This window comes from Anopheles ziemanni, chromosome 2 (genome assembly GCF_943734765.1).
Source record: "Anopheles ziemanni chromosome 2, idAnoZiCoDA_A2_x.2, whole genome shotgun sequence".
Classification (NCBI taxonomy): Eukaryota; Metazoa; Arthropoda; class Insecta; order Diptera; family Culicidae; genus Anopheles; species Anopheles ziemanni.
The window spans coordinates 60939421-60956747 of record NC_080705.1 but is presented as its reverse complement, the minus strand read 5'-3'; the positions used below and the strand labels follow the sequence as shown (position 1 = coordinate 60956747).

General features: G+C 42.4%; 1 protein-coding gene across 1 annotated transcript in view; it reads right to left on the bottom strand.

Moving 5' to 3' along the window:
• Nucleotides 1–17327, bottom strand: part of LOC131293993 (breast cancer anti-estrogen resistance protein 1) — a 124373-nt gene that overhangs the window by 3199 nt on the left and 103847 nt on the right. The gene's annotated exons all lie outside the window — the stretch shown is intronic.

Below are 17327 nucleotides of genomic sequence, written 5' to 3'. Positions count from 1 at the left end.
AAGCCTTTTTTTTCGTCGTCTCGTCGATTCGGTCAAATGGCACGATAAAAGAGGTAATACGATCGTTTATCGTGACTAAGAAATGGCTTCTTATTCTGTTCGGTCAGACAGCAATGAAATAAAATTGGAATCGCTTTGCAGCCGGCGGGCGGGGAGTATTGGTATTCAATTGTTTGCAGAAAGAGATCGTTAACGTCACGTTTCAGGATTGACTAGGAAGGGGTCTGAAGGGAAGGTAGTTAGATAATAAAGCCCGTGAAGTTCAGTAGGTTAACCGTGTCGAGTGTGAAAGTGTTTTCATTCATGAGCGAGAAGTTGCAGGAACAAAATCTTTTCCTTGAAAATAGAAGCTTTTGATTAGTTAAATAAAGATGAAATGGCTAATAAATATGTTTTTATAGCATAAATTTTAGTTTTGATGATGAAATAAAAATAAATCACAAAATAAGCTACATTTTAGTAGATGTAGATTTAACTGGAGGGCATACAAAAATATTCCACCATTTATAATTTTCCGAACAACTCGTAAACGATAGATAGTTATTATGAACACGCTATAAAATATGAACTTGTTTTCGTTCTCACATTTTTATATCACTGGAAGAGGACAATAATGACTGGAACTTCCAGTTAAAAGAATTTTAAATAGACATGTTTAGGCAAAAAAGGATGCTTCAGACTGAAGGGTCTCAAGGTTGTGACTCACGAAAAATTTCACATCATTCATTCTATACCGGGTTGACTTCCTGCACATTATTTATGGCGCTCCGCTGCTGTTTCATCCTTCCTTTTTTTGTCTACCACACGCCGTTCTATATAGACATTTTAATTTAGCTTTATGTGCTTCTGCGCTCCATTATAGGTTCGCTTGGAATTCATAGCAACAAAAACGAATCAACAGGGACAGAAACAATCGTCCCGTCATGGGAAAATTGTAGACAGTGCATCACTTTGTGAATGATTTTTGTATAAGAAATGTTAGCTCCACAATATGACAAAAATACGAAACCACTATCATAATATTGAGGAGAAAATTCACCCGTCCTGTTCAGTGTAGGGCACTATGGAAAGTCAAACCCTGGGTCTGAACCTGTGTCGGCCGGATCTCTTCGCGTTGGCCTGTAAAAACGTTCCATCTTTAAAATGCGTACTTACTATTTCTCTACAAAACTAACTATTACGCGCACTCTTTTACTAAAAAAGCAATGTAAATGTTTGCCCCAGATAAAACTGTTTTTCCGAAGCGTTACGATTTTCACGTCGTTTTCAGCCTGCTTCCGGCGGCGCAGTTACTACGATACTGCGAATGCCGCGTCGTTTACACACTTTACACACGGCGAGCTCGCAAAAAGTTGTCCATTACAATTCCATCCCGTTTTTTCGTACCACTCCTGGGTCCGGTTTTCGGGTGTTTCCGTTTCGTTTCGTCCTTTGCGACAGTCACACTAACACAACTACTGGCGCAGTCCTACCGGGTGGGGTGGGAAAACTCCTTGGTAACGGGAAAACCATCGCAAGCATGCGCACTCAGGAGTGGTAGCGATGCTGTCATTGACGAGATGCGATGTTATTCGAACTCGTGGCGATGTTTATTATTGAATCGGCGAATTGCTTTTAGAAAATGGAAAAATTTAGAGTAAATGTCTCTTCGAACGAATTATTAAGTAGTAAACGATGTTTATCAATTAAATTAATTGTTTTCTAGGTTTGTGACGTTTTTGTAATTGCATTTGAAAGTTTTTAAAAGAATGCGATACCTGGAACGCAAAAGGACAACGCATGATGGTACTGTAGCGCCCCCTTTATGTCAGTTGTTGAAACGTATTATATTTTCGTTCAACTTCAAATTTTACTGCAACGCTTTTTCATTTTTTTTTCAAAATTTAAAAAAAAAAGGATAAACAAATGGTTTTACTTTAAATTTGGACCGTGGATTTTCTGATTGTCATTTCAATTGCATATGTGTATTTATGTGTTGCTTAGAAAGGACGACCACAGTATTAATGCCTCTATGTTAAAAATAATGAAATTGTTTTCGAAGCTGATGGTTTTTGAAGCAGTCGATTATCGTCTCATCTTTTGCCCAAAAACTGTCTAGCCACTTCTCCTTTACGGGGTTTCCTTCATACCATGCGACTTTCCATCAGCACCACAGAAGGACGGTTTGGCTAAGTTGAACATAATGTTCCAAATGCAGTATAATCATAACTTAACGCGACGGACACGTGTCCTTTCCTTCATCGTTCGCATAACGCTTCGCCTTTTGAAGGAGAAGCACTTTCGAGCACTTACTTTGTGGCACCCGAGGGACGAGAATGGAATGGCTATGGTTCTTTTTTGTCGCTTGTCTACCACCCATTTTCAATCCTTTCTACTTGTTTTCGCAGCAAATGCATCAGACAGCGGTATGCACTGCATTGCGATGCACAGGCAAACGTGGAAAATGAAGACCCGCGCGTAGACTGGCCGGTAAAAAAGGACCACTTTTGCTGACGTTGATTTTTCGCGATGACAGCAGAAGCACTATATGAGACACTTGTTTTTATTCACGTGCACAGGAACGTTGCTCACCGGGAGTACCGGGGTAGAATGAAGAACCATCTTTAATAGAATTAGTGTGCTTCACTGCGTTACGGTAATTCCGTGCGCGCTTTTTCAGGTTCAGCAAACCGAACGAAATCGCTTTCAACAGTTGCTAAATCTAACCCTTCACAAAAGCGGAGCATCCATAAACGGGAACGCCATGGTTTGGAGAACTAAACCATCAAGTGTCTCGAGGAAATTGTGTGAATAAATGCTATGGCCGGTTGATGCTGCTTTGGATGTTTGAAATTCCTGATAAGTTACGGTTGTATGAATAAATAAAGGAGGAAAAACAGAGCGAAATTAACGACATTTTACGTATAATCCAAAGAATCCCAAACATTTTATCCAGCACTATTTCATATGAGGTCTTTTTCGACAAAGAAACAAAGTGCGCTCAGACGTCCAGACACCGGCGTTCCAGGGAGAGTGATGTATCCATTCCAGCATCCTTGCAGTGCTGAACGCCTCATGAAGTATGTAGCTCAATGGAGTTGATTTATTTTGCTATTAAATTCCCCCTTCACCACGCGTTCGGCAAAGCTAAATCTTTCGTAAACAGACTTGTTACAGCAAATCCATTCCATGTCCGTGCTATAACTTCTGCACCACTAAGCGCCGACCAGGACGACCAGGACGACCAGGATTCCGTTCCGGTAGCTTTAACGATACAAACTCCCGTCTGGACTCAGTGTGTCGGTGCACGGCTAAGCCTAAGCAACGGTGGGGCATGGTTACGTCGCTGCTGCTTCGATTATTTTTACGATCAACCCCTTGCCACGCGGAACGAGAGAAAAGGGTACAGGGCTAGTGCTTTCCGAGAGACGACGAAAAAACAAACTCTAATGCTTACGCCTATGCTTGTTTTCTATTTTGTGATTGTTTTTACTGATGGTTTTACCCCGTCAGCGTCGCATGGCTGACTTATATGATACGCATTGTTTGCCCTCTGATTTGTTTTCGGGAGCTTTTCGGAATTGGCTTTCTTTCGGTTGCTGATGCTGTCTATGCTTTTGACAGGATACATACTTTTTAGGAAAAGTCCATTTTTCCAAACGATTGAGGTTCTCCCCAGCCGCTTTTTTCAAATATTTTCCGAAACATTTTGTTATTAGTTTTTCTGCAGATCTTTGATGAGTTTATCTTTACATTTTTTTTATATTAAAGGATTGTAATTGAATTGCGTAAATTTATTTGATATTGATTAAGAGAACAGACACAAAAAACATATTTGCAATACTTCAATGCTAGTAAATGTTTAACAAAAAATAGTAAAACAAAGAAAAGGACTGATTATTTTAAAGTCTTTGCCGTTAAAACATGAAATGCGTAAATTTATTTGATATTGATAAAGAGAACAGACACAAAAAAAAATTTGCAATACTTCAATGCTAGTAAATGTTTAACAAAAAATAGTAAAACAAAGAAAAGGACTGATTATTTTAAAGTCTTTGCCTTTAAAACATGAAATGTTATAAAAGCGCTAAAACAGAAGGGCTATGCATCATGGGCATAATTTAAACCATTTGAAGATGATTCAGTTCAATCATTTTGATGGAACGTGCAGATAAAAATTCTTCCCAAATGTAATGTACATAAATAGTGTCTTTTGCCCTTCAACAACACGCAGCGTATCCAACGGGATTACTTATAAGTGCCCAACATCCTGGGTATTCCTCCAATTTCATCGTTGAAAGGATTCAGTTGGTTATGGTTTACTAAAATCTCCATAAAGTGTACTTCTCATACGAAATTCGGTCCCGTACTCCGTTGCAGAACTGCCATGCTCTTGACGACGTCGGAAAATTACGACATATTTGATAGGCAATCATTGTAGAGAAACTGCCGAGGGTACTACGGCAAAAGGATTTTCCTCACAGCGGTACACACGAACGAGTAAACAAAATGGTAATCCTCCACCATCGACGCGTGTGTCGCGTAGTATCGTTATAACTTCATTATTATTGTACAAAACCCCACCGCACCGAACGTTGGTGAAATGTTTTCCGGTTCGTAGTATCTTCTTTCTTCGTCACGGAGATAATTTCGCTTGGGAAATTCGATTCAATGGAGCACGCTGACACGAAATTTGGTCTTTGGTATAAATCGTCGATGGATTGAAACACTTTTCATCATGTTGCATATTGTTTTACAACATCGTGAGGCAGACAAGAACGAAAAAAGAAATCGCGATGTGATTGATGATACCGTTGATTTAGATTAAAAGTAAATAAACTCATCTTTAGTTTGGTTTCCCAATCCTGAAGCCAGCTCCTGAAACGTTTACGTATTAAGTTACCCTTCTCCAAAGCAAGGCAATCAATAAAACTTCACTTGCTTATGAAAGCATTCTCGATCAATTATTCATCCTTGGGGAAAGTTGCTCCCTGCTGGGAATTTTATTTACACAATGTTGGCCCGGTGAGAACACCACCACGATAAATGCCATCGCCACAAATCCACTCCGATGTAGCGGCAGCCAATGGATTCGATATGTTAGTTTATTTGGAACGTAATGACAGGACCATTTTTCAACGTCTACTCGTCGTCGGGAAACGTATTACCAGGCGGATCGAGAGCCGAACAAGGGACAACATATTTCTGTTGCAAGCAAGTGCATTACACGAACGCACTTACTGCTCATCAATCTTATTTCCCAATCGCTTCGATTTCCCGAATGTGGAACTGATAAGTTAAAGAAAAAGGGAAAATCGAATGTGAGTACATCGGTCGGTGGAAATTCTCCAATCACCCAAACTAATCGGTTTCCCGAATTGATCGAGTAACCCGTCTGCTACGACCGGTGTAGCGACTATTGGAGCGCAGTTCGTCTCCAGCAAGTATTGCAGAATTTCCCAATTTATCTATTTCCTTTCGGGAAAGCAAATGCCATCAAGGAGACGCGTGTAATAAATTAGGGAACATATCGATGAAATGGCGAGTGATCTTTGCGTCGAGTGTAGTCTGGCTTCTCTTGGGATGCTGCACTGAAACTACTTTTGACGAAGAAAAGACGCTTCGCTCGCGATGGAGTGTAGAAAAAAAACAGTTTCTTCGGAAGAAAATTGGATTTTCTCCTCAAACCAACTTGACGAGCTTTTCATTCTTTGGCATAGAGGAATGAACAGATGCACGTCTTTTACTTATTTAAAGTTTGTTTTTTGTGTGTTTTGATGATTTATGTCTGGCAAAGAAGAGATGAATGACCGAATAGGTCAAAATCTCTAAAATTAAAAAAAAAAAAAAAAAAAAAAAAAAAAAAAAAAAAAAAAAAAAAAATGTCTGGCAAACCTTATAACTAGAATATACGTATATATACGTGCGGAGATTGTTACAAAACTGTTTGCAATGCTCTTAATTTTTCGTATTTCTAAAACCAACTCCTTCATATAATGTTAATCTGTTTGGATTAAAAAGTTTTTCGTGAATATTTTAGGCTATGAAATAAGTCTGGATATCTGGAGCGTAAGACAAAACAAACATCTCCATTTTCATCGGAACAAAATTGAGACAGACAAAAAACCACTCATAGCTCTTTCTTTTCCATTCTTTTGGTTCCTTGCCAACGATTTTGTTTCTTGCTTTCGTGATGAAAATCGGAAATGCAGTTTGCGGTAGCGAACACACACAAAAGCATGGTGCATCGCATCTTTCCGCGAACCATTTCTTGCACCACGGAGGAGCAAATAAATCACGTTCCGTAGCAATATCAAGCCCGTTAGGATGAGATTTTCTATATCATGTCCTTTTTATGGCGAATATATATCGGAAACAAATTCGACTGAACCTGACGCTGGCGAGGTTGGATTTGTTTAGCTAAAGCGATACTCCGTTTTGGTGGTAAACACGATTTGGCTGTATGTTAACGATGGTTCCAATAACGGCACCTGATACTCTGAAGCGTGCGATTTTGATTGCATTTTAGGAAAATGGTATGGTACAGCGAAATGCATTCTGCATATTTTATTGTCGATTGTTCATGCTGAGGTGCGTTTTACGATTATGTTTTCGGTTTGAAGTGTATTTTATGATTTAGCTAGATTTATGAACGGTATGTTTGGGTATAAACACATTTGCAAGTCTATATAAACATGAACATAGATTTAGATCAGAAAAATAGAATGATCAACCTCTTAACAATATTTAAACAAATCAGCCACAAAAAATTGAAAAAAAAACTATTGTTTCGCTACATAATTATTAAAAAAGAAATAGGATTCAATTAAAAATAAGAGCAATTCCAATAGAATTTTCAACACGACTAGATAATAGCTATTTTCCTCACGTAAAATCTCTCTGCCAATCAAGAGTACTTAGTGCTAGGGTGTTTAATGTTCCGTTTCTTGTCTACATCCTAGCTGGGTTCAATGTTTGCCGACCGAAAATGCAGCAAAAACTGAATTCAGGCATTTAAGGCACATGCATAAAACCACAACGATGAACGTGTGGCATTTTTTAATTTGTTTTTCTTCGAGCGATTTTTTTTTCTTGATTCCGTTGCGCGGAAGTTGAACGATTTTCGCATCCTTATACGCCAACTTCAAACAAATGTTTGGGATTTCCGCAAGAGAAAACCCATCCCGCAGGAAGGTGGAAAAAACGTACGCGAAAATATTTGACTCGTTAGTCGAACAATAAACTTTCCCTACTGACGTGCATGCGTTTGTGCTGATGCCACCGGCTTGCGAGCAAACGAGGATATTATCGGATTGAAATGCAAACAACAGACGAAAAGGGAAGCAACTCGCAAAGAAGGAATAGAAACGTTCAAGCATGCACCCAAAAGTGAAATGAGTTTATTGCGCTACTTGCACTCGATGAAGTTAGTTGCCGAGGGTGAACAACCAACCGTTGGAGGTGAGAAAACCAGCCAACAGCAACTGCGAAGAAAAAGGACATTCACTTCTCCATCTTGCCAGTCGCTTAAGATCGCAGCAGGAAGATGAAGTTTGTCTACCTCCTCCGGGAGCCGTCTGGAATGTTTTAAAGTTCCGAACTCCCGGGAGCATCCTTCCGTGCTCGCTTCGGGAGTCGTTCATCTTTTGGCAAACGGCACAAGAATTGCCAGCACCTGGCATTTCTTCGGGAAAAGTTTGCGATACGCGCCACCATTTAATGGCTGTTTATGACCGGTTGGTCTGGGTTTGGTTTAAGGTTTTGGCTCCCAAAACTTGTAAGCAACATGAAATCGGATAGTCAAACTTTGCAAAACACCGCTCCGAAGTCCTGTTCCGGTGAGGAAAGGAAAAATAAAGAAAAACGTACCTCCGAAGGGCGGAAAGGAAGGAGATGAAAGGACGAGGGTAAGATCGGCGTGCAAGTTTAATCCTCGGTCGATAAGAATGGTAATTTGGTGCCAGCGAAAGTGTCAAACTTATCGCCACCGAAAGCACAGCCACTTTCAGGTCTTTTCAATAGTATTTTCTATCCTTTTTATCTAGTTTATAATTCATCCTTTCTGCATAGCTGCCTGAAGCAAAATACCGTTCCACATAGGCCGGACAGATTTATTTGAAAGAATTTCTATTATTCAGCGGAGCGAACCGAAGTCACGAATATCCGAGATAAGCCACCTTTCAAATCTATAGACGTTTGTCGATGGAAAGTTTTTCAATAAAAAGAAAACGATGGTTCGTCTCTTAAAAAAGAAAATGGGAAACGCGTCTATGTTGATGTGAAGGTTCCCCCGTTTTTCCAACTCAATCGGTGATGTGGATGGAATCTATCATTGAACCATATTTACATATTTGAAAACTTTCCGTTTTCTAACCAAAACTTAAGAATTTGGTATGAGTAACGAATTGAAAATGGTGCTCGACACACTCTTTCACTCGACTCTTTCTCGTATTGAAAAGCCAACTTACTTCTTTTAAAATAAAACAACTGTGGAATAGGTTGTATTTGGCAGATCTTCTGGTTTCCCGATAATCGCCAAAACTTTTCGGAGGCATACAAGAAATCATCGGAAGCGTAAAATGGTGTGCATCAGCCGAAATGTGTCGATTGTTAACTACCAAAGCACAAGCACAAATTTGCACCGTAAAAGTGATGTTCAACGAACCGACACTCCAAAATGCCGGAAACTTCGCTCAAAGTAAACCGTTTTCACTGGCTATAGATAAAAGCATAAGGGCCAAAAAGGGCCACTTCGTCAAAACCACAAGTCACTGTATTGTAAAAAGGGAAAAAACAATTCGATTCCCCCATTCCCTTTGGTTTAAGAAGATTTTCAGCATATTTTGCAAGTGATATGCAGGACGGAATCAATAGCCCCCCCCCCCATTCGATCGATCGACCGGGTTCCCCCGTCTCCGACTCTGGAATATGCATGGAAATTCAATTCGAATAAAAATTCATGTCGCTCCGCCACGTGATCAATCCTTACGAAAGAAAATAATAAAAAACATTCCATGCTTTTACAGGCCCCCACCGAAGCGCCAAAAAAAGTGCCCTTTGCCAAAAATTCAATTTCAACCAAATTTGTAACATCATTCTGGATGCGTACGTTATAAATTTGCGGGACGACAATGCCACCCGAGGGTGAGTCCAGGAGACGGGCCGACAGACATTAAAAGTATGCGCACAAAAAGCCGTGTGTCATGAAAATGCTGCGGGGACCTGCGCTAATGTCGGGCGTAATTTTATGGTTGGGGTTTTGAGGGACCAAATTTGAGAAAAGGCTATTTCGCTGGAACCATCATCTCCTAAATCGGTACGGATAATTGCAATTCTTGCTAACCAAAGAGCTGCAGCAGTCGAATGAAAAAGAAGGCAAGAATGCTATGTTTTGTGCCAGAAAACAACCCATTCCAGATGGAGGAGATTCAAGGGAGCAGTTTCTCTTCGTCAATACAACATAGAATGTAAACATTAAACGTCAACGCTGAGGGAATTGCACAGCATGAGTCGACGCATCTTTGATGCTAACTGCATTCCATCAGGAAGCCGGAGCCAAGATCGATCGGTCCTTCTCTATTTAACATTCCCGAGCGGTGAGAAGTGGCTCGAGAGGGGAGGTAAGAGCGTGGCAAAGAGTGGCAGTTCTATACCAAAAATGTCCATGTCCAACCACAATCACTGGACAACGTACCGTCGTAAAGCGCCAAAGGAGAATATCGCATTCTTTTCCACATGTGTTTGCGTGTGTGTGTGTGTGTGTTTTTAAAGCCACCGCTCGGGTGTGGGGGATTTTTCCCTTTTTCGGGAATGTGTACCTCGCTGCCGGATTCACCACCCGGTTTTCCACCCGGCAAAAGGCAAAGGGAACCGTTGTTTGTGCTCTCTCAGTAAAGGTAACCCCTTGGATACGTTTGGTCACAGGAACAGACAGTAGTGGAGGTGAGGGGGAGGGGGGGGGGGGGGGGGAACAGAAATACCGGTTGGTTAGTGTTATTTTTAGCAACAACAGCATCTACTTTGACCGGTCCTTGCAGCGACCGAGGAGGGGATCGAAGTCGGCTGTGATTGCTGTTACGGCTTGCGAGCTGAACTGCAAAGGGGGATCCACAAAAGGGCTGAGATTGCCATTTCTAATAAGAGAAAGCGCACAAGAGGAAATAAGGAAGCTGTGCCAGGCGAGAAGTAAGTTACCGCTGAAGGGTTATGTTTTCGGTGCAGGAAAAATGTCGTCCGGAAGCGGGTAGCGAGTGGCCGGCCATTTGGCACGATTTCCAAAGTCATTTCGGGAGATTTTGTTCATGTCGCCAGGTAAAGAGAACAGTTTGATAGCACTGGGTAAGATGTTTTATAACCCATTTGTGTCCTTGCTGCCTATTTTTCAAGATCAGTCCATACTACGGTCAGCTAATACCACCCGGTTTTATGCACAGAATCAAGCCAGTGACCATCTTCAACTTCACTTCACCAGTCGGGATTGGAAGCAGGCGGTAGGCCGAGCAGCGAGCGGTCATTCGGTGCGGTCCGGACACGGCTCTGGAAGACAATCCGGCATTCAACGGCGATCCCAAGATGGTCAACGGCAGCAGGAACAGCAACATGTAGCTCAAGATGGAAATCTCGTTTATTCCGCACACGTACCGGGTCCCGGGATAAAGTGCTTTCAGTGTACACTGAGACGCCGGGTGCCGAGACCTTGCGGAACCTCATCCGAGGGTGGACCGAATCCATGCCCCGGGAAGGTACGGCCCAGTGAAGTTGAAAGGCGGCATATCATTCGTGAAATAAATCTTTGTGACATTATTTTTTCATCCCAACGCGAACCGAAGGGCCTGGTGCTTTGTGGAGGGACAAAGAAAGACAAATGCACGCGTACCGTCTTCGTAGAAAAAAAATTGGCAAGAAAAGAGCACGCATGAGCGAATCCTCGGTGTGGACGCAAGCTGACGCGTGGTCTACCGGCGTTTTGCGATGAATACGGAATTGTGGACAAATGGTATTTTCCTGTTGTTTTTTTTCTTGCTTGGCAGGCGGGCAGGCAGCCGCGTAAGCTTTCTATTTTTGGGGGTGAGTATTTCCCGGTCCATTTTTAAGTCCGCCCGTCCGCGTGTCTTTGCACCGTATCTTATCTTCGCTTTCAAGAAACCTGTTTCCTAACGCTGCCTTCCTGGGTTAGGAGGGACTGCCGGGGGAATCCTGTTATCGTGATAAGTGAACCAACTATCAGTCTCCGGCCGACAACAACACTCGATGCGACCTAAACAGACATGCTGGAGCCATTTTGTGGCGGCACTTACGATTTGCAGCGGTGTGTTTCCCACGATTTGGTCATCAGAATGTGAGCCCGGCGTGATGGTAGGATATCGTGCACAAATGAACCATCAAGATGTGTCAACGTATCGTGGTGCTGGTGTGGTCTCTGTGCCGTCCTTTTATGGAACGAAGCTGGTAGGTGTCCGTTAGGCCGATACCGGTCGTACCGCGTCGTTCCCTATTCGGGCGCAATTGGATTTGGCCGATGCAAGTGCAAGTAACGGAGTTTCCCTCCATGGACAACCTTGCATGCCGTCAAACTTCAGCGGGAAATTTCACAAAAAAACACAAGTGGTGTTTTCCTGTAGTAAAAAGATATTCCAACACTTTTTTAACGATGGAGTCTAAACCTGAAGGATTTTTAAGCGCCTGTTCAAAGGCAATAGAACAGGTGAAACATTGTCCTTCACTGATAGTTTCGTGAAGTAGACAAATTAAACCTTTCGCACCTTATCTCACCATTGCCAACATTTTTCGAAACATTTAAAATCCACAAGGGATAATCAACGTCAACTAGCTAGGAGAGGTTCTTACAGATTCGCGTAGCATAAAACTAAGTGTTGAGTTCATCTTGTCGTCGTTTCACATTCCTATGGGAGTATTCTACAAGATGCTTGGTAAGAGGAGCACAATCAACACGGATCTACAAGATCCACACGACAGCGATGTAATTTCATCTACTTCCGTGACAGAGTACCACTTCTTGTGTTGGAACTCTCGCTGTTTTATTACCGTTATACGTGGCGTTACGAGGTGCGTTGCATGTTGCATACCTTGCAGGAGCTACGTGCTTAGTAACGTCAAGGACTTTCGGGATGATGTTTAACAGCTAGTTTTTTCGTGCTGCTTAACAGGACGAGGTGGTCACACACAGAGGACAACAATCGTTAGGATTAATCCATTTTTTGTTGCTGTTTTGTTTTACAAAGAGATATAAAAACTAGTTACGAGTGGCATAACAATAAATGTTTGAAAGTTTCTTCTACAAAGGACATATGCAAGAGAGGGTACTTTGCGAGCTTGTCTTACAATTTTTCTGTAACTTTCTTTTCAAAACTTGTCGATTTGTTTTACACGACCGCCCACTTCGCAGTTCGGAGTTCAGTTCTAACCCGGAAGGCGGTAAATCGCCAAAGGACCGTTCCCTCCGTAGAGAGCCCTCCGAACGATAAACTACTTGTGTGTGTGGGTGTATGATTTTTTGTTTCTCTTCACCTGCCCCCTTGTGAAACCGTACGTGACAAAATGTGGAAACGAGCTTTCCGGGACACGATGGCCTGGACGTTTGAGGGCCGATGGCAACGAACCATGCAAAAACTCTGCCATGAGCATTCGTCCAAAGTATCCTTTCGACTGGATGCTACTGTCGAGTAGAGTAGATGACTGCGGACCCTTTGGGAGTGAAATTTAAGCTCACCGTGTGCCACCAGTTGTAACTGAATTTTAATTGCTTTTGATGGAACCGACGACAAAATGGGACCGACACGCTCCGATCCTTTTCGTTCTAACTAGCCATGAGCTGGGTTTCAATTCCTGGTCCTGGAGGCTGGAACAACCGCGTCGGTATGGATTCTATTTGTGAATGGAATTTAATCGTACGGACAGATATTCGCTTCTAGTGGTCCGCACCGAACCGTTGGGTTTGGACCTGCTAGAGGAATTTTTAAGCACATTTCGGTTTCAATACTGTTTTGTTGACAGAGAGGATTGGTATTTTAGATGGTTTCATCCCGTTCATAGTCGGCGAAAAGGTAATTTAACTTCGACTTGCTGGGTTTTCCCAAATGACCACGGATACATTTGCACACCCCGAGTGGCCGTAAAGTTGTGTCATTAAAATTTTGCTACAAAAGTAAACGATTTTACGATCCTGCCCGATAGCTTACTGTGAGTACTTTTTCACACTGTAAAATCTGCGCCAAACGTGAAATCCCATTACTCGAATATGGTCATTGTAACCAATTTCAAAGGCGCGAGCCAGTAACGTACAGCAGATGATAAAAATTGCTCGAGCGGTTGATTAATGCAAACAAAATAAACCCATTTTGATGATTTTCCCGCACAATTCGTGTCGTTAAGACTTATTTTAAATATTTTATTACAAGAAGTATCCTTCGTTTAAAGGTATACGATATCTGAACGAATATGCTGAACAGCTTCTGTCCGTTTGAGAGCTGTTTTATATTTCACGTTGGACGTCCTTTTGTTAAGGTTTCCAGCTGCCTTGTGCCAAATAAGTTGTTCGTCGGATACTCCACATCAAATTCCATGTTGAAAGATGTTCTCATCACGCCCCCCTTTAGTCGGTTCCCCCAAGTACCTCTCCCATCCATGGTGATCGATGTGCCGGTTCAAAATTTCGACCTTTAAATCATCATTTTGCTAAATCAAATTCTCATTACCGTTACTGTCCCTCCTCTGTGATAAGCCCTGCCAACCATAGGGGAAGTTAGAACGTGATCGAATTTAGATGACACATCGTACAACTCCCGGGGCATTTAATATCACAGCATCTGCTTTGCTAGGGTTCGCTAGCTTTCGCGCTGTCTAGTCGAAACCAAACGCAGGAAAATGTCCCCTTTAAGGACACATTTGACAAAGATGAAACGTAGCGGCGCGGGTAAGAAAAGAAGGTACAGTATCTCCTGCGTCTTGCTTCCTTAGTCGTGAGTGTTTTTTCTTCTTCATCGTTGCTTTCAACAGACCGAAATAAATAGATGGATTTATGATGGGATTTATATAAACACAGCTTTTCATGCGAGAAGTGACAACCCCTCTTCTAGTGTTATTGTGGGATAGATGCTTTGGAATGGTGCAGGAGCCGACCAGACTGTACAAGTGGCAAAAGAAGCGCCGGGCCTGCGGGCACGTCTCAGCCCATTCTGACTGCTACTAATAAAATCTATCCTTTTGCGTTACCGTCATATCGAAAGGGGGAAAGGATGACATACGCCACGAGTTGTAGGCGGTATAAAGCAGCTTGCTTGGGGGAAGAAGGTTAGATAAAAAAAAGATTCGGAGAAAAACCACACCGAGATCGTGAAGAAAACAGACGCCTTCCCCCCCTGTGCCAGTGGAAAAGAAATACCGAAAAAGGGGGGAATCCATGTCGAAGCCGGACCGCAAATAATGCTCCAGAAACTCCCTTTTGGAAGGGGACGAGCGACCAGGATAACTGACAACAACAATAACTACGACGACAGTCGATGGGGACTGATGACCTAAATATGATGTGCGGGAACGGAAGGATTCGAAGGCCAGTAGAATAGAGGTGGTTGGTTCGACTTCCCTAAGGACGGTACTGGGGGAATGAAGGGAAAATAAATTTAAATGCATGAGCAAGCACAAACCTAACAGTTCCCTCGGGACTTATTCCTTTGGTGGCTGTTTGTCCAAAAGCAGAATCTTACAGTAGCGCACTGTCTTCGTTCAAGGAGCGGCCGCTTCCTGAAATCCTTCCGGGGAAAGGCTCTGAACGGAAAGTAAAATTCGTTTATGGAAATTGTACGAATAAAAAAGCAAACAGGGCTTCTAGTGGATCGTAAAGGGGAATGATATGAAACAGCGAGTCAGCATCGCCAAATTCGATCAAAAATTGATTTTCTGTTTGCGTTAGTTAATTATTTACAGCTTGACTGTGTTGTTTGCTCATTCCCGGCCGGTAATGTCCTTTTCCATATCCTATTTTCGATTCGAATGGCACCCTCTGAAGTTCGCCACGTCCCTCCATCATTACACGAGGTTATTAAATTAAAGTAGAAAGACAAATAATGCACTGAATGTGTTAACATGGTGTTAAATGTTTCGTAAAAATCCTTTGGCAAACATTTCCGCATCGCTGCCGCTTCGTAAATACGCCCGTATCACGTTGTATCGCCCGTGTTTGTATGAATAAACAACAGTTCGATCGATTGATAATAAATGTGACACCCAGAGTCTCCACCATCGGAACAAAAAAAAAAACGAGTACTTCTCGATGGTGACTATGGTGTGGACAGGTCTTTTCCCCAATACCAACCAATCGGAGGATAGTGAAGAGAACATAGTTATGCAGATCACTCGAAATCACTCGACTGCAGGTCGTTGTCGTGAACCGGCAAAAGTGTGGGGTCAATTTTTCACACAGTCTAGCCCGGTAGACTTTATTTGCATACACTTATTCAACCATTGAAGTCCTTTTGTCTCTGTTTTTCACAATTGAAGGAGGAACAAAATGTGGCACGGAACAACAGAGAAGTTATTTTATGAAAAAAAAAACAGATTCCTTCGCTGCCATTTAACTTAAAGGGCATTCCTTTATCATGCACCCGCGGGGGTGGGAGTTTTTCCAAGAAGGTGCCAATTTTTCCCTAACAACATAGCACGACCTATTGTGTCCCGGCACTGCTACACAAGGGAGTGGTCTCGCGACTTCTATTTCGCTTTTTCTCTATTTTTTTTCCTTCCTGTGTGTCTGGACGTTATCGACCTGCGGACCAAAAGTCATCGAACGTTTCGCCACAAACCGTGACACGATCGGTCGAGATCACATCGAAAGAACGATGCTTCAAATGTATTTCTTTCTATTACCAATGGAAATGGTTATTCGAATTCGATTGTTTCTTGTTCTATCAGCTCGTGGCAGCTTCATCTGGACAGCAGCAATGCAGCACGATTGCCACTTGGTAAAAGTGGTCACCGACAACCCATACCTTGCCCCAAACACGAGGCAAAATGAAAGGCATTGGGCGTTTGGGTGCATTATGCAAATTGTATGCATGCAGCCGGACCGAATGTTTGCAGGACTTTTCTTCAATACAGGCCACTCGAAACAGCCGCGTTGTTGTGCGTTGAGTTTCGTAATTGAATCGTGTGCGATGGATTTTCAGACACGGATCGGTGCCTTCACTCGAATGAGTGTCGAAACTTGTCCCTTACAGATTTTGTGGCAGGCACTCGATTTAAGAAGGTTTCTTTGTTGTTTGTTGACATTGGAAACGTTACCTTCCAGTATCAACTACGTCCACATTGCTTTTTCCTCTTGCAGCCGACTGTGTGTCGCATTGCGCCATCGCATTTTTACATGAAATTGTTTCAAACATTGACATCTGTCGATGCTTTTTGTTCATATTTGCCAGGTGCGTCCGTTTTCATTAGTGATGATGTTAAATTACATCTACGTCGATGCATTCTAAAACAACTCATTTCAATTCTGTCCTCTATTTTACACAAGCTTGTCACGGTGGTCGTCCTTTTCTCAAGGACCTCGAGATGCTGCCGGTGTTTGGCGCGTGCATCAAACGTTGCCCATTGTTTCGGGCTCCAATTTAGACCGACAGTCGATACCATAAATAAAGGATCCGCTGTTTGAACCGTACCTAGAACGAAACGAAAGAAAACAAAAAGAAAAGGTTAAATAAATCCAATCAAATCGATCAACGTTGCAAAAGCAGGGAAAGGGGGCCAGTTCTCTCGTTTGGCTCGTGTTCGCCGTCTGGTCGGTTGCCAAATGGACATCGCTTTCATCCCATTTAAAGTGTGTTCGTTTAGGTGACGGGGGGCGAGGTAGCTTTCGTGGCAGTGGACGATAAAATACACATCGAAACGGTTCCGGAATCTATAATCTTCGGTGCGAACTTTCTGCCACCGGAATGGGTGGGGATGAGAGACATTCGACCGTCGGATGCTTCCCTCTCGATTTCAAACAAGCTCAATTTTCTCCAAACGGTATCCCTTTTGTACGTGTGGTTTGATGCTCAATAAAGAATAATGTGTCCGGGTGGATGATGCTGATGGTGATGCTGGGTGGATTCTAAGATCATTTATAACAATATAAAATTGCTTACAATGTTTACCCTTAGGATGTTCAGCTTCCTAAACACAAGGTAGGGACCATGTTGGTCAGTTCCAGCAATGAACTATAAAAATAAAGTCGATTTCTACACGACCAGTGGCCAGATGGTACACCCCCCTTGTCCTTTATGATTGCAATATTTATGAATGCCAAACAAAGCCGAAAATGTAACGAAAAGCACTACATTTTCATGAGAAAGGAA